The 15,898-nt window shown below is 42.1% G+C and overlaps 1 protein-coding gene across 13 annotated transcripts in view; it reads right to left on the reverse strand.

The window, feature by feature from the left end:
- The window catches only part of MAP4 (microtubule associated protein 4), a 170,719-nt gene that overhangs the window by 134,620 nt on the left and 20,201 nt on the right, over window positions 1-15,898 (reverse strand). For all 13 annotated transcript variants that reach the window (XM_056333974.1, XM_056333975.1, XM_056333967.1 and 10 more), the window contains exon 2: window positions 5,289-5,342. The gene's annotated coding sequence lies outside the window, so the exon portion shown is untranslated. The remainder of the gene's footprint in view (window positions 1-5,288; window positions 5,343-15,898) is intronic.

Genomic DNA, 15,898 nt, shown 5'->3' on the forward strand with positions numbered 1-15,898 from the left:
ACACCACCTCTTGCAATTCAGTGCATGGATTTTGTTCATCTTGGGGCAATTCCACAACACATATAAAGGAGATTAAACATACTCCATGTTACTAGGAATTACTTCTAAGTAGGGATATTTGTACCTACACACAAGTGAGAAAGATAAAAATCAGAAGTCCTTTTAAAACAAGGTAGAAGCATACAGCTTTAAAGATGCCAAACCTCTGCATCTTTAAACCAAAGGCACCTCTGCAAGCAGAGCTGAACTCTTTGACTACAATAGCTCAACAAAAGGATTTGCTAGAAGCCTGCAAAGTAAACATTGCCTGCTTGTGATCCAAGAGAAAAAGGCATTCCTATTTTGTAATGTAACAGCTCCAAAACAAAGAAAGGTAGAAAGATAATATTTAGGTTCAGAATCATATGTGAAGCAGGGAAAGGTCCACTGAGTCACTACAAAACTCCCAGAGGGGAGAAAACACACTTTTCTGAAGGACCACAGAATACATGTGCTCCATTACCAGTGTTAAGGCACCACAGGCTGGCAGAGCAGTGACCTTCTCCCTCAGCAAGGGAATTGCTTGCAAGATAACATTATCTCAGCATCCATTACTGCTTGTGCCAGAACATAAGCCACATGCAGGCCCACTTGAGGCAACATTACCAGACACCTACACAAGTCCCTGTACCTCCCATGCTACCAAGAGGAATAAAAGAAAGAAAATACAGGTACAGAGAAGTGCTCAGAAATTTGCTCAATAGCCCATTAGTAGGTATTTCAGCTGTAGGCCAAGGCCCAATATAAAACACTGCTAGACCAAAAAATTAAGCAAGTATGTTCACATGTCATTTCTAATGGTATTTACCAGATCCTTGAATTATAAAAACAGTCCATTCTGAAAGCACTATGTCATCCTGGACTGACAAACTCAATAGCAAGGAAAGCTAAAGGTTACGTGCCAGAGCCTTCTGCCTCCTCTGGACTTGTAGCTTATCCCTTTTAGCCAGAGAGGGATGCCAGCCTAGCCCTTAAGCTGCTGCTGTTATTCTTTACCAGCACGCCATTTTAATTCTCTCAAAGCAGGGAAACACTCCTGCTCTCACATGATGTTTATTCTTAGAGAGGATCCCAGGGATTTTTATTTAGCTAAGTTCAGTCATGCAGTTGGCCAAGTGCCATAAGAGCATCACAGAACTCCTCCGTTCTGAAAAGGGAGCAGCATTAGTGCAGTACAGACATATTAACAGCATTATAAGTGGCAGGTTATGCAAAAAAGACCTGGGTAACTGAAAATAAATAACTCTCTCCAGAAAGTTATTGCTGCCATACAAAGTTCATGACAGACTTGTTAGAAAAAAAAAAAAGGCACAACAGCCATAGGTGAGGTCAATTTAACTGCTTCCACCCATCAAACAGCTGAACCCAGTTTCTCCTGACTAGTCTACCATTTCAGCCTTTCCATTGCCCTGAGCTGGTTTTAATGAAAAAATTCCTGCCTAAGAAAGCAACCAACACTAGCTACTAGTGACCCAACTAGAACAAGAACCACTATATTTAAGCAACAGCTTCCCAAAATAACTGCAAACTTAAGTCTGGGAGAAATACACTCAAGTCAGTGAAGGCACTGCTCCTAATTTGTTATATTTTTCTTCTAATAAATGTGTTCAAATGTTGCAAGGATGAATGTGTACTTAGTCCAACTAAAATGGTGACTTGTGTGACTTACCTGGTTGGGTAAGGTGGAGGGGGGAAAATAAATAAAAAAAAATGTCCTGTTAGCCAACGCTTGCACATCAGGCTGGACCATGGGAAAATGCTAAAAGAAGCTACAGCAAGAGGCCTTACGTTACTTGTCAGTCTCAAGGAACATATGTGAGAGCAATTGTTTCTCTTTGCGCATACCCTTTGGGTTTTGAAATCTGCTGGGGTGGCAACAGGGGGAAGAACACTCATTTCTGACATGAGTTAATGCAGAAGAATAGTTTCCAACTTCCAAAGTGTACGCAGGAAGCCAGCAGAGGAGGAAGGGAGTAACTGCTGCAGTTCAACCACTATTGTATTTACATTTCCGTACTCTTGATAACAAATACATTCAACAACAACTGAAAAACAAGGCATTGGTTAGAAAACAAAAGCTGAGCTTTCCATGGAAGAAAGAGCAATAAAACAAATTTCAGGTCTCTCCCCGATGTTATTGGGTATGGTCTATTAGTTTCTTTAGAGAATTATTCACTTCCTTATTGCAGGTATGGCTGCAATATCCAGTATAACAGTATTGTGCCCTTTGACACAGGCAGTTTCCCTTACAAAAAGGGAAAGATAAAGCACAAAATAAATAATTTTTCAATGTAGTACTGGGAAAAAAAACACCAAAACCCCTTTTTTTATATTGTAATTAAAATAAAGGGTTCTGCACACATCACTTTAAGGAAGTAAAACCGCATGTGGTAAAGTAACATGGTAGCATTACCTTCTTCCCAAGGGTGTGCTCTTCAAGGGCTAAATCTTCTCAGTATTCTCAGCCTAGAAGGTCAGTGCATACTTCCTTAACCAACCCCGTTTTAAAAGGGTGAATGGTAATGCAGCAGCCCCTCATCCAGCAAACTGCAAAATTCTCTTGGAGGACAAGCAATCTCACTTGGTTTGCTGAAGCACAGCGGCAGAGGAAGTTCTTTCTTATTTGCTTGCCTTATCCAAGCAGAATTCTCTGTAAGCAGAACTCTGCTGCAGGAGGGGAGCAGGGAGTCACATAGAAGGAAGTAGCTGCTGCTTGCTATCACAATTATGTCAGCAGCTGCCCCCCATCTCATTCACTTGTCATCAATAAATTTGATCCTAAAGATGTGGGTTTGCACATGTATAACTGCTCTGAGAGGAAACAAAAAATATAAATTAATCCAGCAGGTAATGTAAAAAAAACTTTCTCCCCACCTACTCGCAAGTAAACAATACAATAATCAAATCAAGTTCTAGGTGCCACAAGTCATAGTCAGTATCTGTAGTTTAAGAAAGCAAGTAAGATGACCGAACACACAACTGTATTTGGCTGAAAGAGCTCATTACAGAATAAGCAGGAAGAACTCATTTATTTCTGAGTGACAATCCGAGCTGAACAGGTCATTGTTTTGTAAAGAACCCAAGATACTCCCCAATCGGGTCATCCAACAAGAACCAACCAGCCAGGGCCAGACTTGCACAAACACTTCCTCCTTCCTGCCTGCTCTCCCAGGCTTCTCCAAAGGACACTGGGGAGGAAGTTGCCTTTATTCATCTAGGCAGTCAATGAGCATGGGTTAAATGTTCCTGGATAAATTACTTCAGGAAGCATTTTTAGCTTCTGAATACAGTCTGTGGGAAACACCTGTTTGGTTTCCATGTCCTGAAACCACAGAACAACAAATGTTGAGAGGTACAACTACCATGTATCCCTGGGACTGTATGAGGCAGCTTACATTGTAACTCATTTTTGTACAATGGAGAAAGGAAAGGATGAAAGTTACAACATAGCAAACTCACCCCCTTACACAACATTGGAGTTAGTAACACGACCAAGTAAATTGAAGTATGAGATCAATTCGAGACATCCACAGAGTCTGGCAGACATTAAGACCACATTGGTCAAAGCTAAGTGAAGTAGAAAGGGTGAGTGAGAAAAGAAAAAAAAAAAAAAAAAAAAAAGAGGCCAAGCCTGGAAGATGCAGGAAAGGCAATGCAGTGCTCTTGCCCTCCTATGTCATTTCTCTGTTCAGCTGCGTATGATACTCACTCCCTCCAGGAGAAGGGGACAGTCCACCTCCCATGACCTCTTTACCTCTGTTGAGGCCACGGTTAAAAGCACGCACAGCATTCTGGGCACCTCCCCTCCCTTCATCCCACCCAGGGGGAGATTAAGCCATCTTATTTGGCTTTTATTCAAATGGCTTTTGGAGAACAACTTAAGATGGTTTGGCAGGCAGCCACAGCACACAGTATAAACAACTGGTGGTGTGGCTGCCCCTAACCGAGCCTGGTTCCAGTCACATCGTGAATGGATACACAAGAGCATCAGCCCAACCAAAGAGACAGGACTTGGCACCTACAAGACTACCTCTGCACCTGCCATTTCAGGAGAATAAAAGAAAAAAAAAAAAACATTTTAGGGAAATTTTATCGCACATCTATAACAAAGTTTTTGGAGACATGCAGTGCTACTGACTTCACTTCAAGACGGCTCTAGTAAATCATAGTAGATACAGTTGGTGATGTAAAAACAAGCTGTAATTGAACTACATTCGACTCCTCTGCATTCCTTACAGCCAAGTATCATTGGATGGTACTGGCAGAGTGACAGTGACAGCTTAGTAGTCATTTTTGTACAAGTCTGTGTCCTGTGTTTCACTGGTTCACATTCTAGGCTACCTTAAGGTTAAGGCAGAAGGACGCATTAGTTAGCGGAGTAAACAGGCTGATGCTGCTCCCAGGACTTGAAGAAACAGGCAGCATTTGAGAACAACCACTGTCAAAACTGCGATGTAAAAGACACCTGCGTACTTCAGTCCATACAAATACCATGAAGAAATTGTATTCCTTCACTAAAACATGTTATCTGAGCACCTGCACCTCAAATACCCTCTGACTGCAGACCTGATGATAGACCCCAATGGAAGTGTAGTTTTACGGTGCCTTCCACAAGGACAGCTAGGACAAGAAATCTGGATGATCCACTGCTCCAAATTCCTAACAAATCAAATCAAACTTGGGGGTTTTTTTAGCCTAGCTTGCCCATTTTAATGTTTTGTAGTCCTCTGATAAAAAGATTTGTGACCAAGTTAAATAAGACATCTGCCCTCTGCAGCAGAAAAAAATCAAGAAAAAGTCCAACTGTCCAGAAAGGCCATCCCTCAAGTCACACACCAGCCCTGCTATCTTGAACAGCAGCAGGGGAATGTTAGAAACTTTAATAAATACCCAAGAGGAAGGATGCAAAAAGAGTAGTAAATAGAGTGTTTAACGTAACAGAATGGAAAGGTAAGTACATTTCAGATGTTTATTCTGCAGAAGTTCGTCACAGAACTCTCCATATAATACCTTTTAAAGACATGCAGACTCTCCCAGAGTTGATTTAACACTCTACTTGTCATAGCCAGGCGTGCCTGCTCTGCCAAGCCTTGCTACTGAACTTCTGTCAGGGATTTTGACATTTCAGAACTCTAGATAGTAGCTGTATTTCCCAGAACAGATGAAGTTTTGGTGTGTACACATAGCTGTATCAAACCTTTGCTTTAATGAAAGATTTAGTGTTGTGTCATTAAAATAATAGTTCATACCTCAAAAGCAGGTGTTCCCTTTAGCCGGTCCTTCAGTCCTCAGAAACTGCTTATCTGCAAAATACAACACAGGCACAATTAAGAGGAAGCCATATGATTACAGAGTACTTGGATGTAAACTAACTAGGGATGGCTAGGAGATGATTTGTGTTACTCTAACTAAAACTTGAGAAATTTTGTTGTAGCCCCACTACAGTCATCCAGGCACCTTTCTTTAATGCATGTTCTTCAAGAGGAATACTATCTAGCTATTGCTATTTCACATAAGCACTTGCTCAAGCTATTACAGATATACCATGAAAATTGTGAGCAACTTTTCCCTCATTACACATCTTAATAGGTTTTTACAAACACACCATTAAAGCTGAAGTAATCCAGGATGATTAGAACATCCTTCCACTAAGTAGTATTTCAGGTGCTCATATACCAGCTTAAAAGCTCTCAAAGTCACTGTTAGGCATACATCTGCATAGCCACCGGTGACAGCCAGGTCTGATTCACCAGTTGTTCATCTCCAGATAAAAATCAAAGCTAAAAGAGGCACCAAAACATCTACGGTCCAATTTATCAGCTAATACTACGTAGAACCACTGTGCAAAGCACCCTAAAGGCCTTCATATGGCAGAACTGTCACGTTTTAGTCAGAGACAAACAAGTAGGCAAAGGTGAAGCTTGCTTTCTTTCGGTAAAGGCTGTCCCACTCCAAGCCATTTTCTGTACTTCCAAACTTCAGAGTGGACTCTCTTGCAAAGTTTTTAATACGTTCTCAAGGCAAAACCTACAGGTATTGCTAGACATGTTACTCAACTAGGAAAGCATACGCTGTATTCTTTTAAGGATTACATTAATGACAAGTGGATTAATATTTTAAGGGGATCCAGATTTTTTAAAAGAAATAAAGAAATTTGGAGCTGCCCTGCAGTAGACACAGCACATTTTCCATGATTTCGGTGAAGCTGTACCCACCAGCTTTACCAGGGAACCATCTCCTTATCTACTGGGTATTGGGTCCCAAACGTTCCTATACAGTATTTTATACTATGCTCATTATGTTTCTTTACTGTGAAACCAGTACAGCTACAAAAAAAATTCTATCAAAATGACACTCCTTATACTCTATGCAGTGCTCTGCAGAAAAGAGCATTAAGTTGCACAGTCAAGAGTCAGTTAAATATTTCAATCCACATAGAGAGATGTCCAACTCATTCTTCACCACAGCAAGCAATCAAGCCTGTCTCACAACAAAGAATCATCTCAGCACCTGCTTATTAACGCAAAGTCATATAGGAACACTAATGCTAGCTCTTCTCCCTACAGATGTGCATTTCACATTACATGGAAGTAGAATGCCTGAGCTTTTAGTTAAATGAGAAAACAACCCAGTGAAGAGAGTATCACTTCAGCTTTAATAAGTGGTAAAGCATTCAGGAGTGAGAAAAACCTTCTGAAAGAGTCCTGTTCCCTTCAGAAGGGGTGGAGAGTTAGTAAGTTAATTAAGGAACAGAGAAATAGCTTGTGTATGATTCAGATACAAATATTAAGGATGAGTTCTTGCTTGTGTGATAACACTAATGCTCCCCTTTCTAACAGAAGGAAGCTCTGCTAAAATAGGTCATTAACCCACATTTTCTTTTTCCACATCATTATTTGCAGTTTAGCCACCTGGTGGTAAATTGGGGCATTGGGGTCCTTCTCCCCAGCTACTTCCCACTGCTGAACAACCAGATCACATCCAAAGGCATCCAGCCCTAATTGCTCGGCCCAACTGCATCTCTAGTTGCTCTTTAAATAAACCCTGAAGGAATGAATCCTATACTACCAGGGTGGTTTTAACTACCTACAGTTGTAAAGATTGCTTTTTCCCCTTAAGTATGGGGTGTTCTTGAATGACAAACAGAAATGCTAAATAACCTTTTTTACTCCAAATTAACAGATTTACTAAAATTGGAGGTGTGGCCACAAAGATTTTTGTGTTAGGTCTTACAGTAGTCTAAGATAGACTCCACCTTGCCCCCTCACATAATTGAGGAAGACTCTGACTACTTACAGAAGCAGTGGTGAAGGGGGGGGGGGGGGGGGGGGGGGGGGCAGGGAGAAAAGAAAAAAAAAAGTCACCTATCATCCACCCAGCAGATACTGGCTCACGTGCTCCATTATTAGCCACAATTGTTTTCCAGTTTGCAGAAATATTTCTGAAAACCGTTAAATGGTATCTGTCTATACGTTGCAACCCTGATTCTAAGTTTGCAACTTTATTTCTCCCCAATGCAATTTTTATGCAAGTGACACTGAAACGCAACACAGAGGAAAAGCAGTTTATTATTTCGTTTGCATCCCACGCCACACCCACTCTTCATTTTTATCTTGCCTACGCTATCAGAAAGCAGGTAATGCCTGGTATGCATACTGTCCAATCGTGTTTGCTATCCCTATAATATCCAGTTCCACATCCTGCACCAGTAGTTCTTGTTCCTCAGCTCTTCTGGTTCCCAAGCTCCTTGCACTTTTACTACTAAACATTTCAACAGCTTCTCTAACTTCAACCAGTTTTCTACACAGATTTTTCCACCCCACCAACTGAATTACCTGTAACCCATTAATACACTAGACTACTTTCTGCTTACTACCCAGTCTCTTATCTTGTCTCTTTCTCACCTGAGAGTTCAACAAATCCACCCTATCTATAACAGAAGAGTTATTCTGAGGAGTTCCAAAAGCATACATACATTTCAGTGCAAACATTAACTTTCTGCTTTTTATAATTTTTAAGGTTCTTACTACTTTAAGTAGCAACTACTTGTCTCTACCAGTTTCCAGCAGCAGCCCTTTTGAGGATGGAGTAAATTACCACCTCTCTTTGGTCTGTGAGAAAAGCATGCAACTTACCTTGGTAAACCACCCAAAAAAGATGCAAGACAGAAGCAAAGAAGTGATTTCCCCTCCATCCACCTCACAAAATTACTGTGATTAGACAGGCTCCAGTTTAGGTAACGTAGTACTTTCTGTATGAACAATGCTTGTCTATCTGTGTTTATGTTGCTGGACTGCCAAAGAAAGAGGTAATAGAGCAAACCTCTAGTGACACTCCAGATTATCACTCTTACCCCAGCTAAATGGAATGCAGCACTTCAGTGCAATTAAGTTTATAACAGAAAGTATGTGCAATTTGTTGTATCAGGTGCCCTTATAGACTCCCTCAATTTCTCTTAACAAGCAACACTTTGTTTTCTCCTCCCCAGATTTGTAAGACTGCTTCCCATATACTGCGAAAGCCACTCGATCTTTTAGTTTCCTGTTGTCTCTCACCCTACATACTTTGTTTCCAAATCTCTAGATAAACAGCTTCCTTTAAATAGCTCCCCGTCTTAAGTATGCATGGTACATGAAGATCACTTGATATGAAAAGCTAGGAGAGGCGGCACACATTGCAGCTACAGCATTCCACATGCAAAGCAGTATCACGTTGTCGAATACCATGGGTTCAAACACAAAGTCTTGAAAACCCTGAGCTATATATACATGGTGACCATGAAACCCGGAGATTAAGGCATCTCAGATTTTCATCCCAGTCCTTTCCTAGAGGAATAATACTAGCAGCAAATTAACTACAATTTGATGCAAAGAAACCTGCCTTTATAGCCACAAGTCTCTATGCTGTCTCCTTGCCTGTACCAGAACTTACCAACATCCTAAACCACGAGTTTATTAAAGAATATATGATGGACATTTCTTCATGGGTACCATTGTCAAATATTCAATGAATTTTTGTTAAGCATCAAACTGCTGTTCCAACACTTACATGAGGCATCTCAGATAAAGCTGACAGTATTTGAAAGAGACTTCTTTTAGGTATGATTCTACACTTTTGAGCAGAGCTTCTTCCAAGAGAGAGGGAAAGTGCTGAAGTTAGACTAATAATTTAGAGTATTCAAAACACAAGATGTAGTTCCACTGAACTCTTACGAGTGAATAATCTTCTAGGGAAACATTCATGAACAGCAGGTCAGACTTTCACGGTAAGTCACGCAACTCTTACTACTTGTAGAAAGAGATCGTACCTCCCAATTGCAGGTAGCACACAGAATAATAAAGGTCTTCAACCATAAAGCAAGCAGATACTCTTCAGCAATATCCACGTTTAATCCTCATTGAGGAGGACAGGCTTTAAAAAAATAGTCTTCTGTAGCAATTCAGGTTGACAAAAGTTAAACAGTGAGGTTCATATAATCAGACGGTAAATAAGCAGCTGCACAAGCGTAGCTGTTTCTATAGCACCATGGATTTTCGTATGTCAAGAGCGATTTGACTAAAGGAATGACATGCAAAGATTCTAGAAAGTTGGAAGAGTGACTCATGGACTGCCAAATCACTAGTACCAAGGACCAACCAAGGACCTTCCAGAATGATCCTGGAAGGCTAGAAAGTTCAGCAAATGCTAATTAACAGTAAGTGCCAGCAGCCAGTGGCCTTTGGTTAGTTAGCGTACAACCAAATAGCACAGGGAGGGTGGGAGAGAGTACTCAACTGTGTTACTAGACAGAGTACACCTGACAAGAAGCTGAAAACACCCAGAGAAGGCAGAGATTAAATACTCTGACAGAAGTGATCTTCAAATCTTTCTACAGATCTTTCAGATGTGTCTAAGCAGAAAAAAACCCCACACCTACAAAACCTTAGCACACAAACATCCAGATCCACAAAATGCAAAAAAAAAAAACCACAAACCCACAAAAAACAAAGGCAGAAAATGCCCTTGGTGAGAAACAACTAAGTGCATTCCTTTTCAAGAGAAGCTGAAAAAAGTGATTTAAGCAAGACCAACGTATCTCTTTTCACAGTTGAAAAACCAACAGGACTAAATTAGCTGAAGTTAGCTAACACAGTTGCATTCCCAACAGCATCTCTAGCTTCCTGTGTGGATGAGTAGTTTTGGTGAAAGCAGTTCTAATTTGGATTCAGAGAATGCAAATTTAAGGAGCACAGCAATTTCTGACCAGTTCCTTCCATGAACACTGATGCATAAGAAAAACTGTCTTTCACATTCAAGTTTAATCCTCTTCTGAAATATTTTTTTTTTGAACAGTTCATTGAACAGTAAGCCTTCAGTCTAGCCAATTACATCTAAAAATAAAGGTATTAAGAATTCAGGAATTCTTCCTACTGTTATAGTTAATCAATACAGATCCACTGCAATTCCTGTCATATGCTTTGTCAATGCATATGCCCATGCCCATGCTTGGACAGCATTACCCAACAACCTGCCATCTTTTTGGGTAGTACAGACCAGAGACAGATATTTTAATGATCTGAGATGTTACCGAGATCCACAGAGCAAAGGTTCAGTTGCAAGCACATCAGAAAAAGGAGCAGTGAGAACCCAAGTCAAGTCCCAAACAGAAACAGAAACACCTCAGTTAACTATATGCAACTGAAGCTCCTCCAATGGCTTGTTTTGCCTTAGCTGGGGCTAATGAGGACAAAGAAAAAGCATTTTTCTTCACCAAAAGGGTTGCCAAGCACTGGAACAGGCTGCCCAGGGAAGTGGTGGAATCACCATCCCCAGGGGTATTTAGAAGACATGCAGACATGGTCCTTAGGGACATGGTTTAGTAGTGGGCTAGGCAGTGCTGGGTTAGCAGTTGGACTCTATGATCTTAAAGGTCTTTTCCAACCTAAACCATTCTGTGATTATTCAAATTTCACTTGTGCTCTAATGAAAGACTGCTCAACAGATTGTGCTTCCTGCAATCAGAATTTCAATTTCACAGTTGACTTAAACATGCCCAGGACCACAGTGACTAGGAAAGGGCTGTACTCACACTTGTACAGCCTCACTTTTTAAACCAGGGTGGCTACCTGCAAACGGCTCTTGAGAATGGTCCTGGTCCATGCTAGCTCCTGAACAGCATCCACCAGTGTCTGGGAGAGTACTGTTGCCCAAGGCCAAAGATTGCAAGAGGAAATATTCTGAAAACAAATCAGCACAGGCACTGTATTCCAGCACTACCAGAACTCACCGAGCATCATGTAATTCACTAGCACCGGTATAGCTGGAGACACAAGACTAAGGGAAGCTTTTACTTGGCAAGTTGTTCGATATTCACATCATCCCAGCTTTCTGGGAAGTCCACTAGTCCAGCTCATCCTCATCCGCCACTACAAAAGAGCGTATCACCAAGAAAGTCTCCCTAGCCCACTACGGTAAGAAACAGGGCTGTCTGCCTTTTCAAAAAAATCTCTCATTTTTTGCTCATCTTTAAATAGTCTTTTATAAAGCCTCTCTGCTCTAGATTGCTCCTTTTAGCTAAACCAGATGTCTGGCAGATCTGTTTTTCACAGGTTGTTCATTAGGATAACCAGCAACTCTCCACATACCCTCCTCTAGTTTTCCTCTAGCCCTTCACAGTGTGTGCCACCCAGCCATGACAACAACTGCAGCTAAAGTAGAGGGTGATTTCTAAGGCAACTGCCTCTTCACTCAAACTGACTCAATTCTTATACCTTAAAGGTTGTTTAATGAACAGCTGGAAACATGAAGTGATCGTAAGTTTTCACCAGTGTCTAACCTATGACTGCCACCTCTTTAACCTGAATTACTGCTAAGCTGACTGACTCCCCAGATCCTTGTTCTCCCAGTCTCTGTACAGTGATATATGTAGCTTCATTAGCTATATTTTCCAAATGGAAACTCTTGCTCTCACTTTGCAAAGAAACTTCTTCAAGCTCAACCATATTCAACCCATAGTTAACCGTTCTTTTTTGTTGCACAGAGGCAGCCAGCACCCATTTCTAGACAAAGGTAGAGGACGATAAGGAAGAAGCGTAAGACTTCTCACTGTAAGTCATAAAAAGCACTGAGGTCCCATGTCCAGCAAACAAGCCTCAAATAGGTTTATCAGTACCCAAGTTGAGAACGGCCCTGTGGAGAAATACTCAGGGTGCTGGTGGCCAAGAAGCTGGACACGACCCAGCCATGTGCGCTCACAGCCCAGAAAGCCCCCCGTGCCCTGGGCTGCATCCCCAGCAGCGTGGCCAGCGGGGCAAGGGAGGGGGCTCTGCCCCTCTGCCCCGCTCTGCTGAGACCCCCCTGCAGCGCCGCCTCCAGCTCCGAGGCCCCCAGCATAAGGAGGGCACGGACCTGTTGGAGCGGGGCCAGAGGAGGCCACGGAGATGGCCAGAGGGCTGGAGCCCCTCTGCTGCGCAGCCGGGCTGGGAGCGCTGGGGCTGTTCAGCCCGGAGAAGGGAAGGCTCCTGGAGACCCTGGAGCACCTTCCAGCACCCAAAGGGGCCGGCGAGGAAGCTGGGGAGGGGCTTTTCCCAAGGGCCTGCAGCGCCAGGACAAGGGGGAACGGCTTTGCGCTGAGAGAGGGCAGATGGAGATCAGAGCTGAGGGAGAAATCCTTCCCTGTGAGGGCGGCGAGGCACCGGCACGGGCTGCCCAGAGCAGCTGTGGGTGCCCCAGCCCTGGCAGTGCCCAAGGCCAGGCTGGACGGGGCTGGGAGCCACCGGGGCTGGGGGAAGGGGGCCCGGCGCGTGGCAGGGGTGGGACTGGGGGGTCTTTAAGGGTCCTTCAACCCAAACCGTTCTGGGATTCTGTGAAGTTCTAACAGGCTGTCCAACACTAAAAAAAAGCATCCTTCTCTTAGCCATTTCACCTACACTACACCCTCTCAGAATAGCAGTAACATAGAGAACACCGATGCTTTCCCACAGCCTAATCTGGCAAGTCTTGAGATGGCTCAAGAACAGGACTGTGTGTTTCCTTCCTGCTTTCACAAATGACACTCTCTCACTATGTAGATCCCTATGGAGAGGCCTATACCGCCGGCACGTATGGACTGTGGTGATAAGGGCAGGGGAAAGCTGTGCAACTGCAGGTCACTTTTCAGACATACTGTCAATTGACTTCACTGAGCACTTAAAAAAACACCCATCAAGCCACTGTGTTTTGTTACAGGATCCACACAGAACAGCCAGTGCTCTTTAAATTGAGGTTTGCTTGGTGCTTGGAAAAGGGTTGTTTTTACAGGGACTTGAGGACTCAAATGTGGCATTACTACTGACCTGTGCTGCTTCACCCTGATTTGCAACTGCCCCAATCTTGACCTGAAAGTACCTTTAAGAGGGAGATTTAGGATTTACTTAATCCTCGGATTTTCAGTTTGGAAATGTATTTATGACAGATTTTACATGGAATGCTTTGGAGGGAAAAGAAAAAACCGCCACACACAAAAAAAAACCCACCACAAAAAAACCCACACACAAACCCCACCAAGCACCAAAACTAAGCAGAATACACACTGGCAGCCTGACCAACACCCTGAGTTAAAACACTCTGAAAGCGCATGTTATTTAGTTAAAAATAAATAAATAAAACAACCATAAGATATCTCCATGCAAAAGGTCATTTATATAGACCAAATTCTCATGCCCAAACGTTCACTACATAAACACCAGTATCTGAGCAAATCAGTTGAACAGGTTTAATACCCTGTGTATTTTAGGTAAAATATCCAAGATGTTTGGGAACACTGAAAAGGAACTGAACTAGGCATTAACCATGCCCTTAAAGATCAGTCACACCACCACATCAGAAGGTGAGCAAAATTGTAAAACAAACCCACTACACAGCAAATTCAGTATCTCCTCTGTTTAGTGATGTATTTTATGAACTAGTTGCTCTTTATAGACACAATTCTGTGAGCAGTTCCAAGTTAAGGCCACACATTTCCATAGCAAACATCCTGAAAGAGCTTCCATCATGGCTCTATCTTCTGTCCTAATCACACTTTCAAACATAAGAGGCAGCAACATTTTCAAGAGACAGAGACGCTCATCCCTTCCATGTATAATCAATCACCAAGAGAGATGTGTCTGCTTTCTCAAGGTGCAGAATGGCAGCACAGAACAGAAAGAACAAGGTGGGGGCAACCAGGGGAATAAACAAAACAACAACTCACATACATAGCACTTAAGTACTAGAAATCAATGTGCTTTCCTGCTTGCTTTTTGTGGAATCTGCTCCTGAACACAGATGCTGCTTTACAGGAAATTCTATCTTCCTTCACCCCGTATCTATTACCTCTGCACACATGAGCTTCACAGGTTAGTTTCCAGTGCCTTGTGTCTCCATTACAGAAATTGGAGACAAAGTTGAGCAGAATGGCTCTAAAGGGTACGAACAGCAGGATTGCTGTCAGAACAGCCAGATAAGGCCTTATTAGAAACACCTAACACTCCTCATTAGTCACAGGTGAACAAAAGCATCCCAAGGGCAAGTCACATGCACACTATTTCTTAAAATAGATGGAAGAAAGAAAACAGCATTTCCTGCATGTGCAAGAGGGCCTGTATTAGAGGTAGATGGAAATGATAATTCTCCTTGTGTCCAACATTTAAGTTTAGTCCATGTCAAAATTTAGTAGTTAATGACAGAATTTGATTTTGCTTTTACATTTTCCATATCAGTTTTGGACTGTAATTTAGCCAAAGAGCATACAGAAGATGCTTCATCAGCTCTTATTAGACAGAGGGAATAACTTTGTATTTTTTTAATGGTGCCAGACAGCAATGCAATTAGTACACCAAAGATTAAAAAAACAAAACCAAGAAAAACCAGAAAAGTTAAGCTTTATTTTCCATTGCACAAAGATTTAGAGTCCCTGCATCATCAATAGACTTCTCTCTGCATTTTCAAGTGCCAAAACATTACTATGGATCAGAAGGAGGAAGGCAAAAAAAGCATTTAAACCCAGTGCACAGACACATGATCATTGCTACTTAAGTGCTAGAAATCATTGAGCTTCCCTACTTGCTTTTCTGGAATTAGCTGCTACTAAACCAGCTGCTGCCTTGCACATTCATAAGAGAATCTCCACTGATGTCCTGTCAATGGAGAGGACCAGTTGATGGGAACCAAGCCTTACTCTGCAACAGCGCAACTGCAGAGGCAGATTACCCTTCTGAATACAAAGTTAAAACTGTTCAGGGCTAAAGTGATCTGCTACATTTTACAGCTGAGTATTTCAAATCTTGCTATTTTAGAGTCTGGATTGCACAGTGAAGAATTACAGATCCTCACTGTAGTTCCATAGCATGTGAAAACATACACCACTGAACTGTAACAAGCCCTGTAGACAAACCTAGCAGGGGGTTTTCTGGTTGGGTCAGGGTGGGTTTTTTTCACCCCCTTCTTCAAGCTAAAAAGCCTTTCTAGGAGTCATGGCTATTCAGTAGCACAAAGACTATATACTTCACCTGGTATCAAAATATTTGCTTTGAAGCTAGAGGGCATCTTCTAACAGAAAAGTTAATGACCTTGAGTGTCACTACAGACACAATATAAAGCGTTATATCAACTAAAAGCAAAACCATTCAGAATACAACTACATTCCAAAAGTTTTCAGAGGACTTGTTGCCCAAAAGCTTTACATGGAAAAGATCAGATTTGCAGTAACAATTAAGCAGTATCTGAGTCCTGAGATACCAAAACTATTACATGGTGGAACTCCTGATTACACATAGGCTTTATCAGGACCTCATCAAGATCCCAGCTTGAAGTCGCCCATGAAACATCCCACATTCTTCTGGTTAATTCAGGGTAAGTCTCA

This window comes from Falco biarmicus, chromosome 4 (assembly GCF_023638135.1).
Source record: "Falco biarmicus isolate bFalBia1 chromosome 4, bFalBia1.pri, whole genome shotgun sequence".
Lineage (NCBI taxonomy): Eukaryota > Metazoa > Chordata > Aves > Falconiformes > Falconidae > Falco > Falco biarmicus.